The sequence below is a fragment of the Manis javanica genome, chromosome 6, assembly GCF_040802235.1.
Source record: "Manis javanica isolate MJ-LG chromosome 6, MJ_LKY, whole genome shotgun sequence".
Taxonomy (NCBI): domain Eukaryota; kingdom Metazoa; phylum Chordata; class Mammalia; order Pholidota; family Manidae; genus Manis; species Manis javanica.
In genome coordinates, this window is record NC_133161.1 from 149,569,109 (window position 1) to 149,588,582 (window position 19,474).

Consider the following 19,474-nt stretch of genomic DNA (forward strand, 5'->3'; position numbering starts at 1 on the left):
ATGCCCCTGGAGCCTGGGCTCATCGGTCTGCAAGATCAGAAGAGGCACCTACCCCAAAGCCATGAAGATCAAATGAATCAGTCCTGTAGGTGTTTTATAAACTGCAAATAGAGGGGGATTATTACCTACAGGTTAAAAAAGCTGTGCCCCCAAATCTCACTGCTGAAGAATAGGCTGCATTGTTGGAAATGTTCCGCACGTCACCCAGGTCTCAGAACAAATACCCTGGCTTCTGGAAGCGCTGTAAACATAGCGTTGAGGGAGACACGCAGACACATGTCTCTCCAAACCCCAGCAGCCCCCAGAGAGCCGCAGGGTGCTCACAGCTGATGGGGCCTCTGCCCCAAGGAAGTCCTCTCTGCAGAAGCACTGGCCGCAGAGAGCCCCGCCCGGGCCTGTTCCGAGAGCCACACAGCCGCGCAGCATCAGATGCTCCCCGAGGGACGGCAGCTGGAGGGACAGTTACTGGAAAGGACTTTCTCCCACTCTAAGTAGTAAATGCTCTGCTAATTTGGCTGATGGTACATTTATGGCAGCTGCTTGCCGATCCTCTTCCACAGTCCACCTTTAATGGCCAGTCTGTTATTGAGGCCAGTCTTTACCAATGAACCGACTTCATTTCATTAAGGTTTATTACTGTATTTTGTTCAGGGAGTGCCTGCAAAACTATCTCATCGCAGGCATAATTATGGCCTCAGTGCTGGAAAGAAAGAAAAACAAATAGTAATCTTTTGCTAATTGAAACAGTAAAATATGTGCCACTCAAAACTGTTCTGTGTAGAATTTTAAGAGGGGAAAAATCCTACATACACACACACACACACACGATGGAAAACTGCCCATGACAACACTGAGTTATAAACATGCAGGACTCTCTCTCCTCTTTCTTGCGCACTCATCTGCTTCCACAACCCGGGTGTGTGTGTGTGTGCGCGCGCGTGCACATGCACACACGCACACACACACACACATCTGAAGCTCAGTATGCTGGTATTAAGTCTTCAGATTTTTGAGGAGAGCAAGATTGCTCTACAATTAAATGCATTTTTTCCCTTGGGAGAATTGACTCCTCGTGTGCATTTCTTGCACGCCGTTCCCAGAATGAGAAAGTTCTGTTTGCACTCGGTTCTGCGATTGCTCCACTCCCCTCTGCCGTCTTTCCTTTCTCCTGTGGTTCTGGCCACAGCCATAAATCACAAATGAGGGGTTCTCGGACAGCTCTGTGCAGTCTGGGTGTGTGTGGGGGCTGCGGTGTGATCATCGTCCCTGAGACAAGCCCGCTGTTGAGTGAGCAAATCACATAACTGATCTGTTTCTGCTGTAAAGACCCACTAACTGGCCTATCTCCATGGCGTCTCTCCTTAAATGAGTCACAAACACCATGTGCAAAGGTGGAGAAAGCAGACGACACTGTGGATAATTTCCTGGCCAATCTGGTAGTCATACATTTAGGAGCATAAGAAACAGAGTCAACGCGAAACATGGAAAAACAAGCTTTACGGTCAGACGACCTTGGGTTCAAACCCTGCCTTTACTGTGAGGACATCCCAGGAACACCTCCTGTCCCACCGATCACACACACAACACCTCTCTCGACAGGAAACGAAGCTAGCGGACTGTGCGGGAAGTGGACTCCTGGAGAGGCGGACCAGGCCAGGGTGAGTGCCGGGGGCTTTCCTCCCCGCCCCTCCCACAGCGCCGCCTGGACGCGGCCCCACACGTGGAGCTGTGCCCCAGTGGCAGCGCCTGCAGCTGAGACTCTGAAACACCGTTTCTCTGGCCAGTGGAACCGGGAAAAAGGAGTCCCACAGGCCGGAGAGTGCGAGGGAAATATTGGAAAGGAGAGAGATGAAGAAGAAAATGTTCTAGTTCTGTGTATGAACCCGCGCAAGCCCCAGGGTCACCCCTAGGCTGCACATACGTGGGTGTGCAGGACACGCTATGTACATACCTGCACATATACACGCAGCGTAGCAAGGGCTTGGAGCTGCGCTGTGAACCGCCACCCACAGAAGGTAAGACAAAGCTCACAACCTATCCTGACTGAACCAAATTAAAAGAAAATGAAAACATCAGCATTCTCTAGAGGACTCTAACAGGTGCACACTGTGCACACACAGCACTCCTACAATCCAAGATGCAGCCCCAAGCTGCCTGACCAAGAAGCAGGGTCATAACGGGGCCTCGTCTCAGGGGAAAAGACAGCCACCAGGAGCTGGCCCAGCGCTGGCCCAGGGGCTGGAACCACCAGGCAGATACTTAAAAGACTTTAAATTAACTATTCTGACTACCTTGCATGAAGTGAAGGGAAACACACTTGAAAACAATAGAAAAATTTCTCAGCAGAGAAATAGAAATCATAACAAGAACCAAATGGGAATTTTAGATCTAAAACATAAAATGTCTGAATTTAAAAAACAAAACTGTTCACTGGACAGCCTTGATAGAACTTGAAGGTAAATCAATAGAAATTTTCCAATCTGCAAAACAGAGAGGAAAATTCAAACAAACAGAGCCTCGGGGACTTATGGGATGATACAGAAAGGTCATCGGTGTCCCATAGAAATGGAGAGAGAGTCTTTGAAAACTCCCCAAAATTTGGTGAAAGACATAAATTTACAGATGTGGGAAGCTCAGTAAATCCTAAACAGGATGAATTCAAAGGAAACCACGCCCAGACACATAATAATCAAACTACTGAAAACTAAAGATAAAGAAAAAATATTGAAAGCAGCCATTTTAAAAAACACATTACACATGGAAAAACAATGATTTGAAATACTGTGGATTTTTTATCAGAAATCACTGAGGTCAGAAGAACCTGCTTCAAAGCACTGAAAGAGAAAAAAAAGCAATCAATTCAGTTCCGTAGCCAGCACATTTATTCTTCATAAATGGAAGTAAAATAAAAACATTCCCAGATGAAAGGAAACTAAGAGGATTTACGACCAGCTGACCTATTATAAAAGGACTGCAAAATGAAGTCCTAAAGGGAAACGTTAACAGAAGGAAACTTAGGATCTTTAGGAAAGAAGAAAAGGCAACAGATATGGTAAATATCCAGATAAATATAAAAGACAGGTTTTCTCCTATTAAAGCCTTTAAAATATGTGTGCCAGGTGAAAGTAGAAATTATAATATTGTTGGCAGGGCTTTTCAGTGTATGTAGAGATAACATATCAAGATGAACATAAATGGGGAGGATAAAGAGACCTACGTGGTTCTAGTGTTTCTCCATTTTACTTGAAATGGTAAAATAGTAACTCTAACTACATTGTGACTAGTTAGATATATATATTGTATCCTTATAGCAACTACTAAAAAAATAATACAAAGAGAATAGTCAAAAGGCCGATAAATTTAAATGGAATCTTAAAAGAAAAAAATCAAACAATCCAAAAGAAGTAATTGAAGAGGTAACAAGGCGACCAAAACCAGAAGCGACAAACAGAAAATGAGTAATAAAAGGGAAAACCCGATCCAATCGTATCAATGATTAACTTTAAGGACCTAAAACAAACTAGCTGAAGGACAGAGACCGTCCCTTTGGGTTTTTTTAATGTACCTTTACTATGTACTAACTGTAAGACTTTGGAAAATTACTTATCTTTATGATCCATAGCTTATCAGTTAGTTAACAGGAGAATATTATCTACCACATAGGCTGTTGTGCAGATAAAATGAGGCAGTGTCAGTTAAGTACCTAGTGGTCAGTATGTACCCAATAAATGATATCAACTGTCTGCTAATGACTATTAATAGTGACCAGTAACAGCTACTAAACTTATCAACAGTGGTTCCAGATTATTATTCATTTAGCCCTATAATTCTTGTCTTGGAGAAAAGCACTAACAGAACAGTGTGATCACAAACAATTAGAGATGTATCTTCCCCAAAAGTTTGGCCTCGTTTATCCCACTCTGAATGACAAAAAATTACTACATATTTTTTCTTATAGTATCACTGCATATTTATAATGTCTTTAGCATTAATAATTGGTAAATTTTATAGATTGAAGCCTTATTTACATGTCTTCCTTCAACTCTTAACGTTTCTTTATGTAAATTAACTCCTCCTGCCCTCATCAACATATTCCCGCTTTCTGAAAATTAAAATCGATTTTACCTCTCATAAGCATATTTTAATTTCACAATGAATGTCATAGTAAGAACCCAGGCCCCTCAAGATCCACCCTTACTGATCAATGTGATCAAGACATCTACCAATGAGCACACATGCTCCGTAGGAAGGCACCTCTCTGATCCACTCTCCTTGCCGAGAAGGTAGACTCCTGGGATCACAGCCAGAGCAGAGACGGACACAGCGTCTGGCTGTGTATCTGACAAGCCGGAGCTGCTAGGGAGCCAGAGAGGAGACGGACCTCCAAGTCCGTCAGTGGTCATCAAATTTCCTCCGTGAATATTGTTTCCAAAGGTAAAAATACAAAGAAGCTTTATCTCAACAACTCTGCACTGAGCAGAACAGAGATATGGGTCAGTGAGCTGCTGGGGAAACAGCTGGTCAGAAGATCATTCCAGCCGGTCGTGGTCACCGCTCCACTCAGAGCCTCTCAGACCTGCCTCTGAGGGCCTTGACTCCCAGGAGCCGGGCTCCCTCACACTCCAGGCGGCCCAGGGGTCAGCTTGGAGAATGCCCCGCCCCGTCTGGCACCGGTTTCTTCAGTCAGCATTATACACACAGGTTGGTCTAGGAGCCTGTCCTTCCCGGCAGAGTTTGCTGTGTTGTTTACCGCTTGTCACCTGTCATAGGAGCCCATATAATATTTGCTCAAGTCCTTCACTTGAAGCCACTGGTTGCTGAGCTTTAATTAAAGCATATTTGCATACATTAATATCACCCAGCTTCTCTACATTTTAACTGCATTTCTGCATTCAAAACATGACATTTCACTAACAATAGCTGTCAGTGCCTGGGCTCTTATTTATGCCACAATTACAGGTCCTGTGAATTAGGGCCCCAGCCAGCTTCTCCGGCTCCTCTGACAGCCTGTGCAGCCGCAGCGTCAGCTTTCAGCGTGCGTGTCTCACCACTTACACAGCAGCTCTGTCGTGCCGCCGAGGGCCAAAAGCTGCCAAGCTCCCCTCATCGCCATCTCTACTGCCATTCTGGGCCTTTGGGAATCAAGAGGAGCAAACGCAGCTTTCATACTAGGGACAACAGGCCTGGCTGCGTCCACTACCATCCCGCTCTTTACTGAGGATGGACCTGGTGTGTTTAAAACTGAGAAGCAACTTGAACTCTGACACAGGTTGGAATCTTCTCTGAGGTGGACGGAGTTAAAAGAAAGGAAATAATTTTGGTGGACTACCAATGCTGTGAGTTGCAGAAGAAATGACAGGGAAGGTCCCACCCTGGGGCGCTGCTGACTGTCAGTCCAGGAAGGGGGGTGGGCAGCTGCTGCTCAGTGGGCGGGTGCGGCCCCCTGGGAACCCCTCCTGCCTGAGGGCTCTGCCAAGCCCACCCCACTCTGGGCACCCAAGGAATCTGTATCAGCTCTTGGGAGACTGACTGCTCATCGTTATTTTTTATTGTTTTCTCACCTGAACCATGAATCCCTGAGGGAAGGGACCAAACTTGGCTTATTTCCCCTTTACCTAACACATAGGGGCCCCCAAATAACACTCTTGGGGCAAAAACTGAGTAAGAAGCCCCGATACCAGACACTAGGGACCTGAACTGCAGCCCCAGCCAGGTCAGGACCCTCACCGTGTGAACGCTGAGGCGGAGGTCACGCCCCTGACAGGGCCCATTCTTCCCGCTGGGGACCAATGGCAGCCTTCCCTATGGTCCTGTGGAAATGTTCAGAAATCAGAAACTCGCGACTGGGGCACCCCCGGACTGCAGAGACGGCCGAGCGGGGGCTTCTCCAGACCCTGCAGGCACAGCGCCTTTCCGACCTGTGAAGCCGGGGGCTGACACATCAGCCTGGGTCTGACGCTTCCAAACACTGAGCTCAGCTCGAAGAGCACCAAGCCCAGGAGGCAGGGCACTTTCCGACCCGGGTTCTCACGCTTCTATCCAAGTGCTGTCCCGCGAGCCTCAGCCCGCAGGCAGGCAGTCCGCTGTGGACCCCTGAGCTCCCACAGACCCTCACAGGCAGGAAGAGCTGCCTGGACCTAACTACAAGGTGACAGGACACAGGGATGGAGGACAGGAGGACCCCGGGAGCCGGGAGCTGCTCTGGGCCAACTGGAACCCTAAGAGTGGGGGTGGAGAGGCTGCAGGAGGAGAGAATGCTGCCCAGGTAGCTCACTGCCTGGGACGGCGGGCTTGGCCTGCCCCATATGAGCGGCGCCTCTTCAAGCCCTGTGTGTGCACCGCCTTCTCCCAAGCTTTCCTGCCTCCCTGCGTATCAGCCCACAAAAGACACTGAACCCGGGTTACATGACAGGTACTGCGCTGGCCTCTGGAGGTACAAAGTCCAAAGTCCAAAGATGAATTAGACTCAGATTCGCCTTGAGAGTTCACCATCTAAATGGCGAAACAAGTAGTATTTCTATAGAGTGGCACGTGGTGATTTGGCAATGAACAAGGTGCCACAGGAACGGAGAGGAGGCCACTAGGCTGGGCCTGGGCACCCAATAAGTCTTCCTGGAGGAGGAGACATCTGAGCTCAGAAAATAAATTGTATCTGGATGAAGAAAGACGGAGAAGGCATTTCGGGCACCACTGCTGTGAGCAAAGGCATGAGCGGGGCGCGTGTACCCTGTGGGCAGGCAGAGGCGGGGCGGAGGGGCCAGCCGGGGCATGTCACAGGCCTCGTAGGGCCTTCACACCAGGCACAGGGCTTGTCTTCCCTCCAGAGGAAAATGGGGCATCTCAGAACAGGCTCAGGTGGGGAGCTGGCGCCAGGAGACAGCTGCTCAGGAAGAGCGCTGGGGCTGCAGGGCGGGAAATGGGTGATCAGACACTGCTGGGCAAGAGGCCAGTTAGGTGCTGCCACGGTAAGCCCAGAGGGAGCTGGGAGGCAGCCCTGGGTATGGAAAGCCCCCGATGAATCTGATAGATTTGGGGGGTCAGGCTTGGCCAGACTTGGTCATGAGGCTGTAAGGGGACAGAGAGGCATTAAGAGCGACCTCGAGATTTCTGAGCCGGAGAGCTGTGGGGGGAACGGCACGCTGGTTGAGAGAACAGTAATGATTATTATGTTAAGCACTTACTATGTGCCAGACGAGACTGGGTGCTTTTCATGGGGTATTTCATTTGATACCCACAGCAGCCCTACAAGATTGGGACTATCACCTTATTTTATAAATGAGGAATGCAAGACACAAAGAATGCTTACAAACTTGCCCAAGGTCACACAAACGAGGTGGTGCCCTCAGGGTATGGCACCCACGTGGTCAGGCTTTGGAGACTGTAGTCCTGGCCACTGTGCCCAGTGGTGCCCCCAGGACACAGGTGCCTCCCACGGTACCTGCCACTCACCCACGGGCGTCTACTGGCTTTGAGTCACTCTGGCCGGTAGCTTATTTGGGAGGTTGTAGCATACACAGTAAGAAATAGGCAATTGGTCTCTGCCCTTGGTTCTTGACAAAAAGCTCCTAAATCCTGGTAACTTCCTGAGTCATAGGGGTGCTGAGAGCATCTTCTGTTTTAACCTTTGGTCTTTGATTCTGGTTTCTGACCCAGAACCGCTGGCATCCTTGTAACTCCCTGGGTGATGGGATAATAAGAGTGCCCGACACGGAGCTCTGAACCCCTTGCAACCTCCTAGATGTCAGGAGCATCTTTGTCCCAGTGGGTGAGTTCTCGGGAGCCCCACTGGCTTCCGGATGGGGTGGTCACCAGAGGGCCAAAGCCATAATGGGAAGCCTAGGACTCTGTGCCATCCTTGTCCCCTGGGAGAGGGGACGGGCTGGACACTAACTGAGTAGTCGGCCATGTGGACGTGATGAAGTCTCCATAACAGCCCTCGACTGTGGGATCAAAGGCCTCCCAAGTTGGTGAACTTGCCGCATGCCAGGAGGGTGAGGCACCCCAATGCCCTGGGGATGGGAGGTCCTATGCACAAGACCCCTGTGGACTTGGCCCTGTGTACCTCCTCGCCTGGCTGCTCCTCTGTGCCCTGTCATTTCATATCCTTCACAGTAAGTGGTTAAATATAAATAAATGTTTCCATGAGTTTTGTGAGCTGTTCCAGCAACGGTCAAACTGGGATGGCCAGCCGGCGCCATGCGGACACTCCAGCAGCCTTCCAGAGCGCAGAGACTGAAGCCCTGTGCCCACAGCCAGCAAGGAGCCCAGGTCTGCCAATAGCTTCATGACCAATTTACTGGAGAATTCAGTGATTTAGTAACATACTAAATTTACTGGAGTTTAGTAACTTACTAAAGAGATTTCAGAACTGGATTTTCTGATGCTAACCCTGAACTTGTCCATCTTCAAAGTGGAGCCCCTAGCCTCGGCCAAGCCTTCACTTCCCTGCAGGCAGGCTGACACCCTGACGGCAGCGTCATGAGGGACCCTGAGCCACAACCACTTACTTGCCAAGCAGCAACTGGACTCTTGACCCCCAGAAACTGCATGAGATAATAACATGGGCATTGTCTTGAGCCATTGGGTTTTAGGATTGTGCCATAACTAACTAATAAAATGCCCTACAGGCCATTTCATAGCATCTTCCACAACGCCTGCCTCATGCAGCGCTGTTCTCCTAGAAGGCCTGTGGCACTTGTCAGCCAGGAGTCTTGACCAGCAGAGACGAAGGTACCTCCAGGGCATGGGGAAGTCTGGGGAAGGCTACCTTGGACTTTCAGGGCAGCAGAGAGAATATAAGGTGGTGATCTAAGGACATGGCACGGTATACCGGTTCATTAATTCTCCGTGGCTGCTAACAGATCGTGGCAAACTTGGTGGTTTAAAACAACTACTCTCTCGTGATTCTGGAAGCCAAGAGCCAATCAGCCTTGCTGGCCTACCTCTCAGGCATCCAGGGCCGGCCCCCTCTGGAGCCGGGAGGGGGCAACCCGCTCCCAGCTTCTGAACTTCCGGAACTACACCTCCTACATCCCCTGCCTCCCGGCCACCGCCTTCACCCTCGAAGTCCAGCCTCCCTCTGCTATTGTCTTGGAATCGCCTCCTGTCTCTAACGGCTCTTGGGATAACATCTACCACACCAGAAGAATCTGAATTATTTCCTGGATTAAAATCTGTAATATAGTCATATCTGCAAAGTCCCTCTTCGCTGAATCAGGCAACGTTCACAGGCCCTGGGGAGGAGAACCTGGACACATCTGGGGGACACAATTCAGCACCCCACAAGCAGAAAAACCTACCTTGAGGGTCAAGGTGACTCAAATTCAGATCTTCTGATCACAAACTGTGTGATACTGAACAAGGGACATGGAAGCAGCCCTGGATTCTCTCCTCCCTGGAACCCAGGAAACAGAGCCCGGCGAACAGGTGCAGTGCGTGAGGGCACAGGCACATCGGTCTCCCCGGAAGGGCTGGCTTCTCACTCCTCTGCTGAATAGCCAGGGAGGGAGGGAGGGAGGGAGGGAGGGAGGGAGGCCCCGGGGGAGGATGTGGAGGCTGCGGGCCTTGGAACTAGGTTCATGTGGCACTTGCTGTGTACAGACAACTCCGCGCCTGTCTCTCTATTTGACTGTTGTTCCCATTTTCCAAATGAAGAAAACAGAGGCACCAAGGAGTTTAGTGATTTCCCCAGAATTCCCCAGATGGTATGCGTCAGAGTTGGGTTTTCTGACACTTAAGTCCTCAACTCTTTCCTCTATACCAACACACTTGCGTGGGGCGTGCGAAACTCAGAACAGCCACCAGACAGACCCGACGGAATGAGAACGCAGTGCCGCGCGACGGCTTTGAGGAGGCAGACGGGAAAAGCGGCCACGAGAAGAGTATCTTCTCCAAAGCCGGCCCAGGACCCAAACGGGACCCGCCCTCACTCAGTGGCATTCATTCCCTCTTCCTTCACAGAGGCACAGAGGCGCTTGACTGGAACTTACCGCAGACCTTTGGAGAGAAATGACTTTCAGATGGGCTGATCAGCTTGCTGCCTCTGATGGGTCACACCCCGGGAGTCAGAGGCCAGTCTGGGAGACGATGCGATGATTCTGGGAGGGGATTACACGGGACGGCCCTGCAGCCGAGGCCTGTCCGACTCCTGAGCTCAGAGCCATCTCCCTGGCCATCTGCTAGGGTGGAAGCAGATGCAGGAGGTGGCTCTGCGGGGGGGTGAGGTTCAAACTGGATGGACATTGAGGGCAGAGAGCTTTGCCTCCCACTAGGGTGAGAATAATCAAATAAAGCCAATAAGAAACATGTCTCACTTGGCCCTGAATGTTACACAACATTTTAACCTAAATTTTTCTCACCTGGCCTCACAAAAATCATGCTTATTTTCCAAAGAAAGAAAATACAGTGAAATAGCTGCCAAGTGTGAATGATTAGTGTTTGCTGGTCACTGGACCAGGAGCCTTATAAGCATTATGCAGATGTGATCGCCTCAAGTTCTCCACCTGGTAGGTCTTCTCAAGTCGACACGAAGGACCTGAGGCTCAGGGGGATCAGGCTTGCCCAGGACGACCCCCACCAGGTGACACCGAGTCTGAACTGAAACAAGGGGGCGGTGCACCAGCAGGCCCATTCTAGCTGAAGGGATGCCGAGGGCCCTTCCCAGAGCCACGCAGGCCTGGCCTCGACCCTTTGCCCCCCGCAGGAGTCAGAGGGCCCCCTCCTCAGCAGTGAGGCCTCGTGGCAAAGGGGCCTTGGAATAGCAGGTTTCTGTGGAATACCAGAAACGTACATGAGAACACATCTCCAACAAAACATGGAAGATCAAGTCATTGATTTTATCGTCCCAGGTTTCCTTAGAGCTGGCAGTCAGGGCCTCTGTGACAACTGGCTCCATTTTCCCCTTAGTGTCTTCATGCTCTCGAAGCAGGTGGACAGACCCAGCCAGACTTCAGTGGCTGCCCGTGGGAAGGCGGGCTGGAATGGTCCCCGAGGACCTCTTCAGCTGACGCTGCCCCTCCTGGCGAATGTTCTGTTGTTCTATCTTCATATTAAAGAGGAGTCTTTTGTCCCTCCAGGCTGCTCTCCCATTCAGGTTAATTTAGGAAAGAAGCCTTTAAAATACTGAATTGAAAATTACTTTTATGGTCCGAGAAAGGAGCCCCAGCTGTGGGGGCCATGAGCACAAGGGCTCACAGGACTGGGGCACTGTGTCCCGCCATCCAGGTCGGGGTGCCCCCATTAGGGAAGCCTCCATCCCAGGAGGGTCCAACTGAGGCCAAGGGTGGGGTAATGTGGCCAGGCAGGGTGGGGTGGGGAGGCTGGGCCAGGGAGACGGGGACACAGCAGGTGAACTAGAGGGGGCCCCGGAGTTGGCCCAGGGCAGGGCTGAGCCCCAGGCTTTCCCCAAACAGAGAGCCAAGGGCCCCAGCCGGAGGCTCAGGGCGGTCACAGAGATGCTTCTCCAGAGAGGGGGAAATCCTCGGGCTGCTGCTTGGGGGCCCCCACCTGCCCAGACCCCTCCCCAGCAAAGCTTACTTCCCAGGGGATGGCACTTGCTCCCTGGCCCCGGCTCCGCCCTAACAAAGGGTAGGAAGGTCAAATCAAAGACAGCAGGTGGGGCTGGAAGAGGCGGGCTTTGGAATGACTCAAATCTGGCTCCCACTCGCTGGCAGGGTGGCGGTGGCAAACTGCTTGATTTCCTCATGCCTCCCTTTCCTCCTCTGTAAAGTGGGGATATCGGTGAGCATCTCTGCAGGGAGGGGCCAGCAGAGTCCATGAGTACATGGACAGCTAGCAGACGGCCTGTCCCCAGGTGCACCTTTATCCACTTTCCCCTCCTCTGAGCAGGGCCCAGGAAGAGGGTGGGCCCCAGTCTCGGAGCACGTACTGCCAGCCCTATGGCACAGAGGGGCAGGACAGAGCCCAAACCCTGAGCCGAGGGCATCTGGACCAACGCTGGGCACCTGCGGGCTCCCACTCGCACGGAGCCACTGGGAGCACCCAGGAGCACCCGGCCACCAGCGCCGGCAGGCAGCTCATGAGCCCTAAGGCCCCCACCGACATCATCAGCATTAGCTTGACACCAGACACGGTGCTGGGTGTGCTGTTCTCTTTGCACAGATAAGAACCCCAAGGTTGTGGCAGTTCACAGAAACTGCTGAGGCAACAGAGCCACTGAATGCAGAGCTGGGGTTCGGACCCCACTGAATCCCCCTTCCTTTCTCCTGGCCCCGTGCGCCCTCCACCACCCTGCCGATGAGCGTCCTCCCACCAAAGCTCCACCTGAGACTGAGGAGCAGCCGGGAACCCGTCCGAAGTCCAACGGCCTCTGGCTTGGAAGGCTGGGGTGGGGGTTGACCCCTCTGGGGTGGCTTGTTGGTTTAGTGCTAGCTTGACCCCTTCAGTTAGCTGCTAGACAGTGCCAGTCCCAGGGGACATGGGCAGCAGGGCTTAATGGAAATGGGGATGCTGGGGATACGGACCATCTGCATCATGGTCTCACTTTGCCACAGAGCCTGATGGATTTGCAATAATCCCAAACCAGATCAAGCATCTGTGTCTCCTCTTTCACTAATCGCACACATTTGTCAGGCTCCAACTCTCTCTCTCTGAGTAGCTGCTCTCCCGGCTCCCACCCTTGTACTCTCTGCTCCCCACTTCCCTTGGCACACTGACCTGAGGGCGTGACTACAGCTGGGCCCAGAGGGCTAGGGCTGCCACCAGCAGGGCACAGGGGCCTGGGAGCTCGGAGACCATCCAGAGACAGACTGCACATTGCAGTGGAGAAGGGACACTGTGTGCCGTCCAGGGACCTCACCCTGCCATCGTTTTTAAGACAAAGGAGAGCATGGCCTGGAGCCTTAGCGGCTCGCTGTGTGTAGGCACGATACAGCTGGGATTGGCGGGTTCCGGGAGCCGGCTCTTCCTGGTACTGGGGACCAGGACCGCAGAGGCCTGGAGCAGGTGCCGGAACACGTCGGGATAACTGACACACTCCACAGTTCTCTTGGTTCTGGACACTCCGCAGATCTCGTGGCACCCCTACGGCCCTGCTCTCCAGCTGGTGTGAACATGGGAAGGGTGGGCCTGGCAGCGGGAGGGCAGTGCTGGGTGAAGCCCGTGGCAGTTCCAGTACAGCTGCCACCCTCTGCCGTGTGTCTGGGACCAGCCCCACTAAAGGGGTGGAGGGGACCTCTCAGGCCACCGTGGCCAGCCACCTGCCTAGGCTGCAAATTTCCTCCAACTTGCCTAGCTGGTGGCCATTTGGTCTCTCCTGAATGCCTTCAGTGACAGGGAACTGGGAACCTTCTGGGACGACGCGTGCCGTCTTCAGGTCACTCAGATTGTTTCTTCCATAAAGGAAAAAAATTAGACTCCTACAGCTTTCACCCTTTCATGTCTACAGCAAGAGTGAAATAATGGCTGATAAAGTACTTAGTATCAATTTTATTTTGGTGTACTTTGCTTGGAGATCATAGGATAACCCCTTCCTCTTCTTCTCTCAGGAGGACTCTGTTGGTCTACTTAACAGGACGGAGCAAGGGAGGACCCCAGGCTGGCCTCCAGGAGACCTGGGCACTGACCCCAGTGAACTACACGGAACTCCTGACGGGCCTGCTCACGCGCCTGTCCTTCCCCTCTCCGCTCTCCTAAGAACCACTGCATGGATTTCTGGATGAGCCAGTTTGTTGGATAAGCGCCTCCTGAACCCTTGGCTCTGGGGTGTGCGCTGTACAAATAATTAACAACCATCATTATTATTTAGTGAACACTTATTACATGCTGGGAATACACTACACACATCATCACCTCCTTTCTCCTGTTCCCACCTTAACGGGTAAGACCTACCGTATCTCCACTCCACAGGTGAGGGGCAGAGGCCGGGGAGCCGAGTGACTCACCAAACACGACATACCTGAGAGGTGGCCCAGGTGCAGCGTGAGCTCGTGTGCGTCCCAATATCCGCCCTTAACCACCATGCAGACACATCCCCGCGTCACAGAACCTAAAATCAAATAGGGAAGAAAAACAAAACACAGGGAACGCTCAGATCTTTATCTTGTACACCTGGAACTAACATAATGTTATTTGTGAATTACACCTCAGTAACAAAAATAATTTAAAGACACTAACAATAATAAAAGGTAATATAAAGGGAAAGTAGAACTGGGTATACACTAATAAAAGTGTGCTGTGCTATAAACCATAGCAAACAGACTTATTTATTGAATTAATAAGTGAATAAATGACTTTCCAGGCAGAGCAAGGCACAAAAGTCCCAAAGAAAACAAAAGACTTGAGAAAATTCCAGGGTAGTATTTCCAGAGGCTTAAAATGAACTGAAATGAGGAAATCTTGTTCAAAATGCACATTAAAGAAGAGAAGATGTTTTTACCACCCATTCATCCATTTATTTACTTGACAAATGTCTGTGAGCCCCTCTGTATGACAGGCATGTGTCAATCACACATCAACATGCAGTCGTCTCTCTTCAAGGAACCAGGCTGCAGGGAAGGCAGGTCCTCAGTAGCCGAGTGAAAAAAAAAAAGAAAGAAGATGCTACTCTGCGCAGTGCAGATGAGAAACACTCTGGCCTCAAGGGAGAGGAGAGGGCATCATGGGCCAGGGGAGGGGAGGAGGCCTTCTGGAAGGAAGGGGGCCCTGGAGGACGGGGAGCCTGAGGCAGGGGAAGGAGGGGTATCCAGTGAGCGGGGGACAGAGCAGAGGCCGGAGCAGGCACTTCGGGTGCGGCGGGCAACAGGCCGAGAGAGGACGCTTAGAGCCGCACTCAGACTTGAATGCTGGGTGGGGGGGGGGTGAAATGTGTCTTGTGGGTGCTGGGGAAGAAGAGCTCTCAGGGAAGAAGCCTGAGGCGGGCAGCGTTACAGTGTCGGCAGCAGGGATGTCCCCCTGACCCTCAGCACCTGCCCCGAGCACCTCCCACAGGACAGAGGAGAGGCAGGGTGTGGAGACGACGCGAATGAGGGGACCCGCCAAAGCTGCGCTTCCTCCGGATGACAGAAGACTAGGAGAGAGAGGACCGGGTGGGGGGCACAGAAGGCGGAAGGGCATGGCCCCGGCCGAGCTCTAAGCCCTGGGGAGGCCCGGGGGACCACAGCCATGAGGGACCCACAGGTACGACCAGCAGAGGAAGCCAGGGAAACCGCGTGAGAGGCATGGTGCGCAGCTCGCCCAGGAGCAGGTGCTCTGCAGGAGCTGGAGGCTCTCCCACGGCGGCACGCAGGGTCGGCAGCAGCCAAGCCCCAGGGCATCCACGCAGGGCAGAGGGCAAGGTGGCTGCAGGTCCCCGGGAGCAGCTGAGGGTGGCGGGCACCTGCCCAGGCTGCCAGCCTCGTGGACCTAAACGGGGACCGTCACTGGTTAGATAGCACAGTTCTGACGGATCACCGGTGAGCCCCACATGCTCTCTGTCCCACCTGGCAGGAGCTGTGCCTCATGGAGCAGAAACAGCTGCCATACGTCCACGTCCATGGAGGGCAAGGAAGAAGGAGGGCCTGGGCGGTGGGGCGGGAACAGGTCCCAGGACCTCAGCGAAGCCCCAGCCGCAGCCCAGCAGAGGTCAGGCGCCGAGGGAAGGCATTCTTTAAGTCATTCCTCGGAGAGATCTGAGAGCCACTGCCTGCTTCCTGACCAGGGGGGCTCCAGGACACTGAGACTGTTGGCTTCGCACTACGTCTTACAAAGGTCTCACTGGTGAACCCACTTCCGAGCACCACGCCTTGGAGCAGATGACACAGGTACTGCTCTGCAGTTTACACATGAGGAAACTGAGTAAGAGGGACTGTGTCCTGCCCAAGGTTAGCTCGTTAGTGGCCTACTGGAATTCAGTCCATGGCTTCCCCCATCACGGCCCTTGTCTGTTAAACCATGTGAACTCCTCTCCCTTGGGTATTGGGTTGGAGGAAGCAAGACAAACCCTAAAAATAGGAACTCCAACTCCCTGCTTTGAAACAGTTTAAGCAGTGCCAGGTCATCTACTGTACCCCAGAAATGAGAACTCAGGTGCAAGGTGAGCCAAGATTCATGAAATGTAGGGCAGGGTAGGGGTGTATCTTTATTTAGCATCCACTGCTCATTCACCCATCATTCTACAAGTATTTCTGAAAGTCAGCACTGTCCCAGGCATAGGGACATGATGAGAAACACAGAAAGCCTGGTACTTGCTTTCAGAATTTAAATACAAGCCAAGATTATAGAAAATAAACAACCCCAAACCCTCGGGCATTATGCTAAGTGCAAATGAGCAGAGAAAAGAGGACTGAGGGAGATAATAATTGGCATGTCCTTTAGCTACTGTGGTTAAGGAAGACGTCTGTGAGGAGGTCTCATGGGAAAGATGGGAGACAGCCAGCTTTGTGGACTGTGGGAGATTGTTCCCAGCTTATGGTCTGGGGCAGCCAGCCCCCCGGACAAAGGAGACCCTGTGGAGCATTGAAATGAAGCCAGGTTTGCCGGAATGAACGGATAGGAGATCGGTGCCCAGTGAAGGGAAGAGTTGGAGCAGACCTGCCAGGGCGTCAGGAAGGCAAGAAGTGTGGATGTGGTCTCAGCACAGTGCACGCCCGGGTGTCACACAGGTAGTGGCCTGAGCTAACATTTGATAAGGTCATTCTTGCTGCTGCTTGAGGAATAAAGAGAGTAAAGTTGAAACAGGGAGCCTAGATAGCAGGGTAATTCAGTAATTCTGCTGGGAAATGATGGCAGACTGGACTGTGGCAGGCGGGTGAATGACATGGAGTATATTTCAGAGGTGACTGAGAATTTACCACTGGATTGGGCAGAAGGGGGTACAGAAAGGAGAAAATCAAGAACAATTTCTAGAATTCTACTTTAGGTGATTGGATGGATGGCAGTGATATTTATCGAGATGAAGCGGCCTAGCGGAGAGCAAGCGCCAGAGCAGAGCTGGGCGAGAAGAGCTCTTTCAGACACACTGACTGTCAGACGTGAGCAGGACACGCGGGTGAAGATGCAAAGTTGGTGTTTGGATAGAAAAGTCTGGGGTTCAGACATCAGGGATGGGCTGGAGACATACATCTGATAATTGTCAGAAGATATGTGACATTTTAGAGTCATGGGAATGAGACCACCTAGAAAGAGAATGTAAGTGGCAAAGGGGGTCATGATCCAGCCTCGGGAGAGCCCCGCAGAAGAGGAGAATGCGGCGAAGGGAACAAGGAGCGGGCAGGGGGTAGGCAGGGGAGTCGCAGCCCCACGGAGAGCCACCGTCCCAGGGGGTGGGAGGAGCTATCAGATTCCATGGAGAGGCCAAGATGAGGACTGGGTCGGACACCTGACAGCCACCAGTGACCGGGAGCGGTTTCAGCAGAAGCCAGATGGGGACGGGCTGGGTGGTAACAGGAGCGGGAGACTTAAAAAAGCAGCTCCTTCCCCAGCAAAGCAGACAAGAAACACGAAATGTAGACAGACTAGTAGGACCATAGGGACCTTATTATTGTTTTGCAAGGTGGAGGTGCAGGGAGGGGCATGCCTGAGGGATGTGAATGATTCAGGAGAGTGAGTGCCCTAGAGTCAGACAGCCGCCAGCCTCAGAGGAGGCAAGGGAGGCTGGAACCACAGCCCCGAGGCACAGCTGCCTCAAGTAAGGAAGAGACACTTTCTCCACTGGGGCGGCGGAAGCACATGGGTGGTCTGCAGGGCTGGTGGGGAGTTGGCACCCTGTCGTGTCCGTGTCCTCAAGACACTGAGACCATCAACTGAGAATGGGTGCGGAGTAAGGGGTGGGCAGTTTGAAGAGAGAAGAAAAGGCGCGGAATGGTCTGTCTGGGAAATGAGACCAAGTCTGCTAGGACAGCCCAGGGCTGCTGGGCAGTGGTGGGCGCCCTCTGAAAGGCATCACCACGAATCTAGTGAAAACTGCTTTGTTTCTGTGACCTTCCGCATTAATGGTCAGCTGCCCGGGAGCTGGAGCCGGGAAGGAAAGCAGTGTTTGGAAGGCCAACGAAGTTTCTGTGAGACAGTTCAGTGGGAGGAGAGAGGAGAAAGGAGTGGACCTGTGAAGGAGGTGTAACCACGGGCCAGAGAGTCGAGAGTGGCTAAGGAAGGAAAGCTGGGCAGGTGCTGACAGAACTGGACGTGAAGGGGGTCAGGGGTTACGCGTCTCCATGAAGTCACAGGGTCCCGGATCTGAGAAGGTCTAGGAGCAGACAGCCAGGGTGTCGGGTGTTGATGCCTCTCCTGGAGCTTCCTGTTGCTCTGTTTAGAGACAAATGGAAGATATTTACAAATACAAGCCTTGAAATGGACCCACCATCTTTCTAAGATATAAATGCCCACCTTGAGTTAAGAAGCCAATGGGTGATCTGTTCCCGTGCTGACCAAGCCTGTCCTTTACAGCTGTATGACATCATGAAATAGGGACATACCAAACTTCACATAGCTCAACATAAAAATTTTCTGCACTATCAGACACCATCTAATAGTAGATTCTAGTTGAGATAAGTGGGCTAGCTGGTGCCAAAGGCTTAAGAAAATGAAATTTAAGGCAGAGAAAATTCTAACCATTAATTTAATGTTTTCCAAATATTGCAAAAAGACAATGGCCCTCACTGCTCATTTTAGCTTAAGAACAGCGTGCACCTGGTGCTCTGCCCAAACGGGTCCCAAGAGCTGCAGGGGAAGGGGGCACTCCTGGCCTGGGAGAGAAGGGAACTGAGAAGCCCCCCCGCCCAGGGACCTGTAATGAAGGGAGAAAGCTTCCCCTATGGGTCCTCCAAGAAGGGGGCCTGAGGAGGGGTCTGGAAACCCACAGGCAGCCCTACTCACACTTCCGTACGGATCCGAGAACAACACAGAGAACAGCAGACAATCGCTTGGAGCTTCACACCTGGCACACATTTGTTGGTTTTATGACCCAGCTTCTTTTTCTTATTATTAACTAGTGGTTTAAAGTCCCTTACAGTGTCTGTGCCACAGAAGCAGGGAGGGACTAGACGGGTAAGCATGGAGGCTGCTGGAGGCTTCAGTGGACTGGCCTCCATCATTTGTAGCCTGTTTGACTCTCCTTGGCCACTCAAAGGGCTTGTCAGCATCAATACTCTGTAACTGGGGCAATTAAGTCTGTTGACTGCACAAATAAAAGGCAAAGCTAGAAAGGCACCAGCTTCTGGCCCCGCAGTTTACTCTGAGCCCTGGGTAAATGAGGGGCTCCCAGATCTAAGCTCTCAGCGGACCTCACAGACGCCAGAGGGGTGCTGACTCGCACGCCCATCCCGACCAGTGGGTCTAACGCTGCTCCGGGGTCAGAGCCCAGACCTCCACGCGCCTGTTCTGACACCACTGTTTGACTTCTAGGGGTTTCGAAAGAATCAGAATATTCTTCTGCTGAGCCACAGGGAAACCTGACTTGAGCTCATGATACTTAGGGAGCTACTATGTGAACTGTGGGCACTTCTGTCTTTTACCAAAGGAAAAAAACAAAAAACCGAGATCC

At 52.1% G+C, this 19,474-nt stretch overlaps 1 long non-coding RNA gene across 5 annotated transcripts in view; it reads right to left on the reverse strand.

Annotated features, from left to right (window-relative positions):
* Window positions 1–2,859: 2,859 nt before the first annotated feature.
* LOC108401547 (uncharacterized) overlaps window positions 2,860–19,474 on the reverse strand; it is a 214,324-nt gene continuing 197,709 nt past the window's right edge. For all 5 annotated transcript variants that reach the window (XR_012132781.1, XR_012132784.1, XR_012132783.1 and 2 more), the window contains 5 exons: window positions 15,438–18,237; window positions 14,419–15,360; window positions 9,990–14,005; window positions 5,728–5,810; window positions 2,860–4,760 (listed from right to left, as the gene is read on the reverse strand). This is a non-coding gene — a long non-coding RNA (uncharacterized lncRNA). The remainder of the gene's footprint in view (window positions 4,761–5,727; window positions 5,811–9,989; window positions 14,006–14,418; window positions 15,361–15,437; window positions 18,238–19,474) is intronic.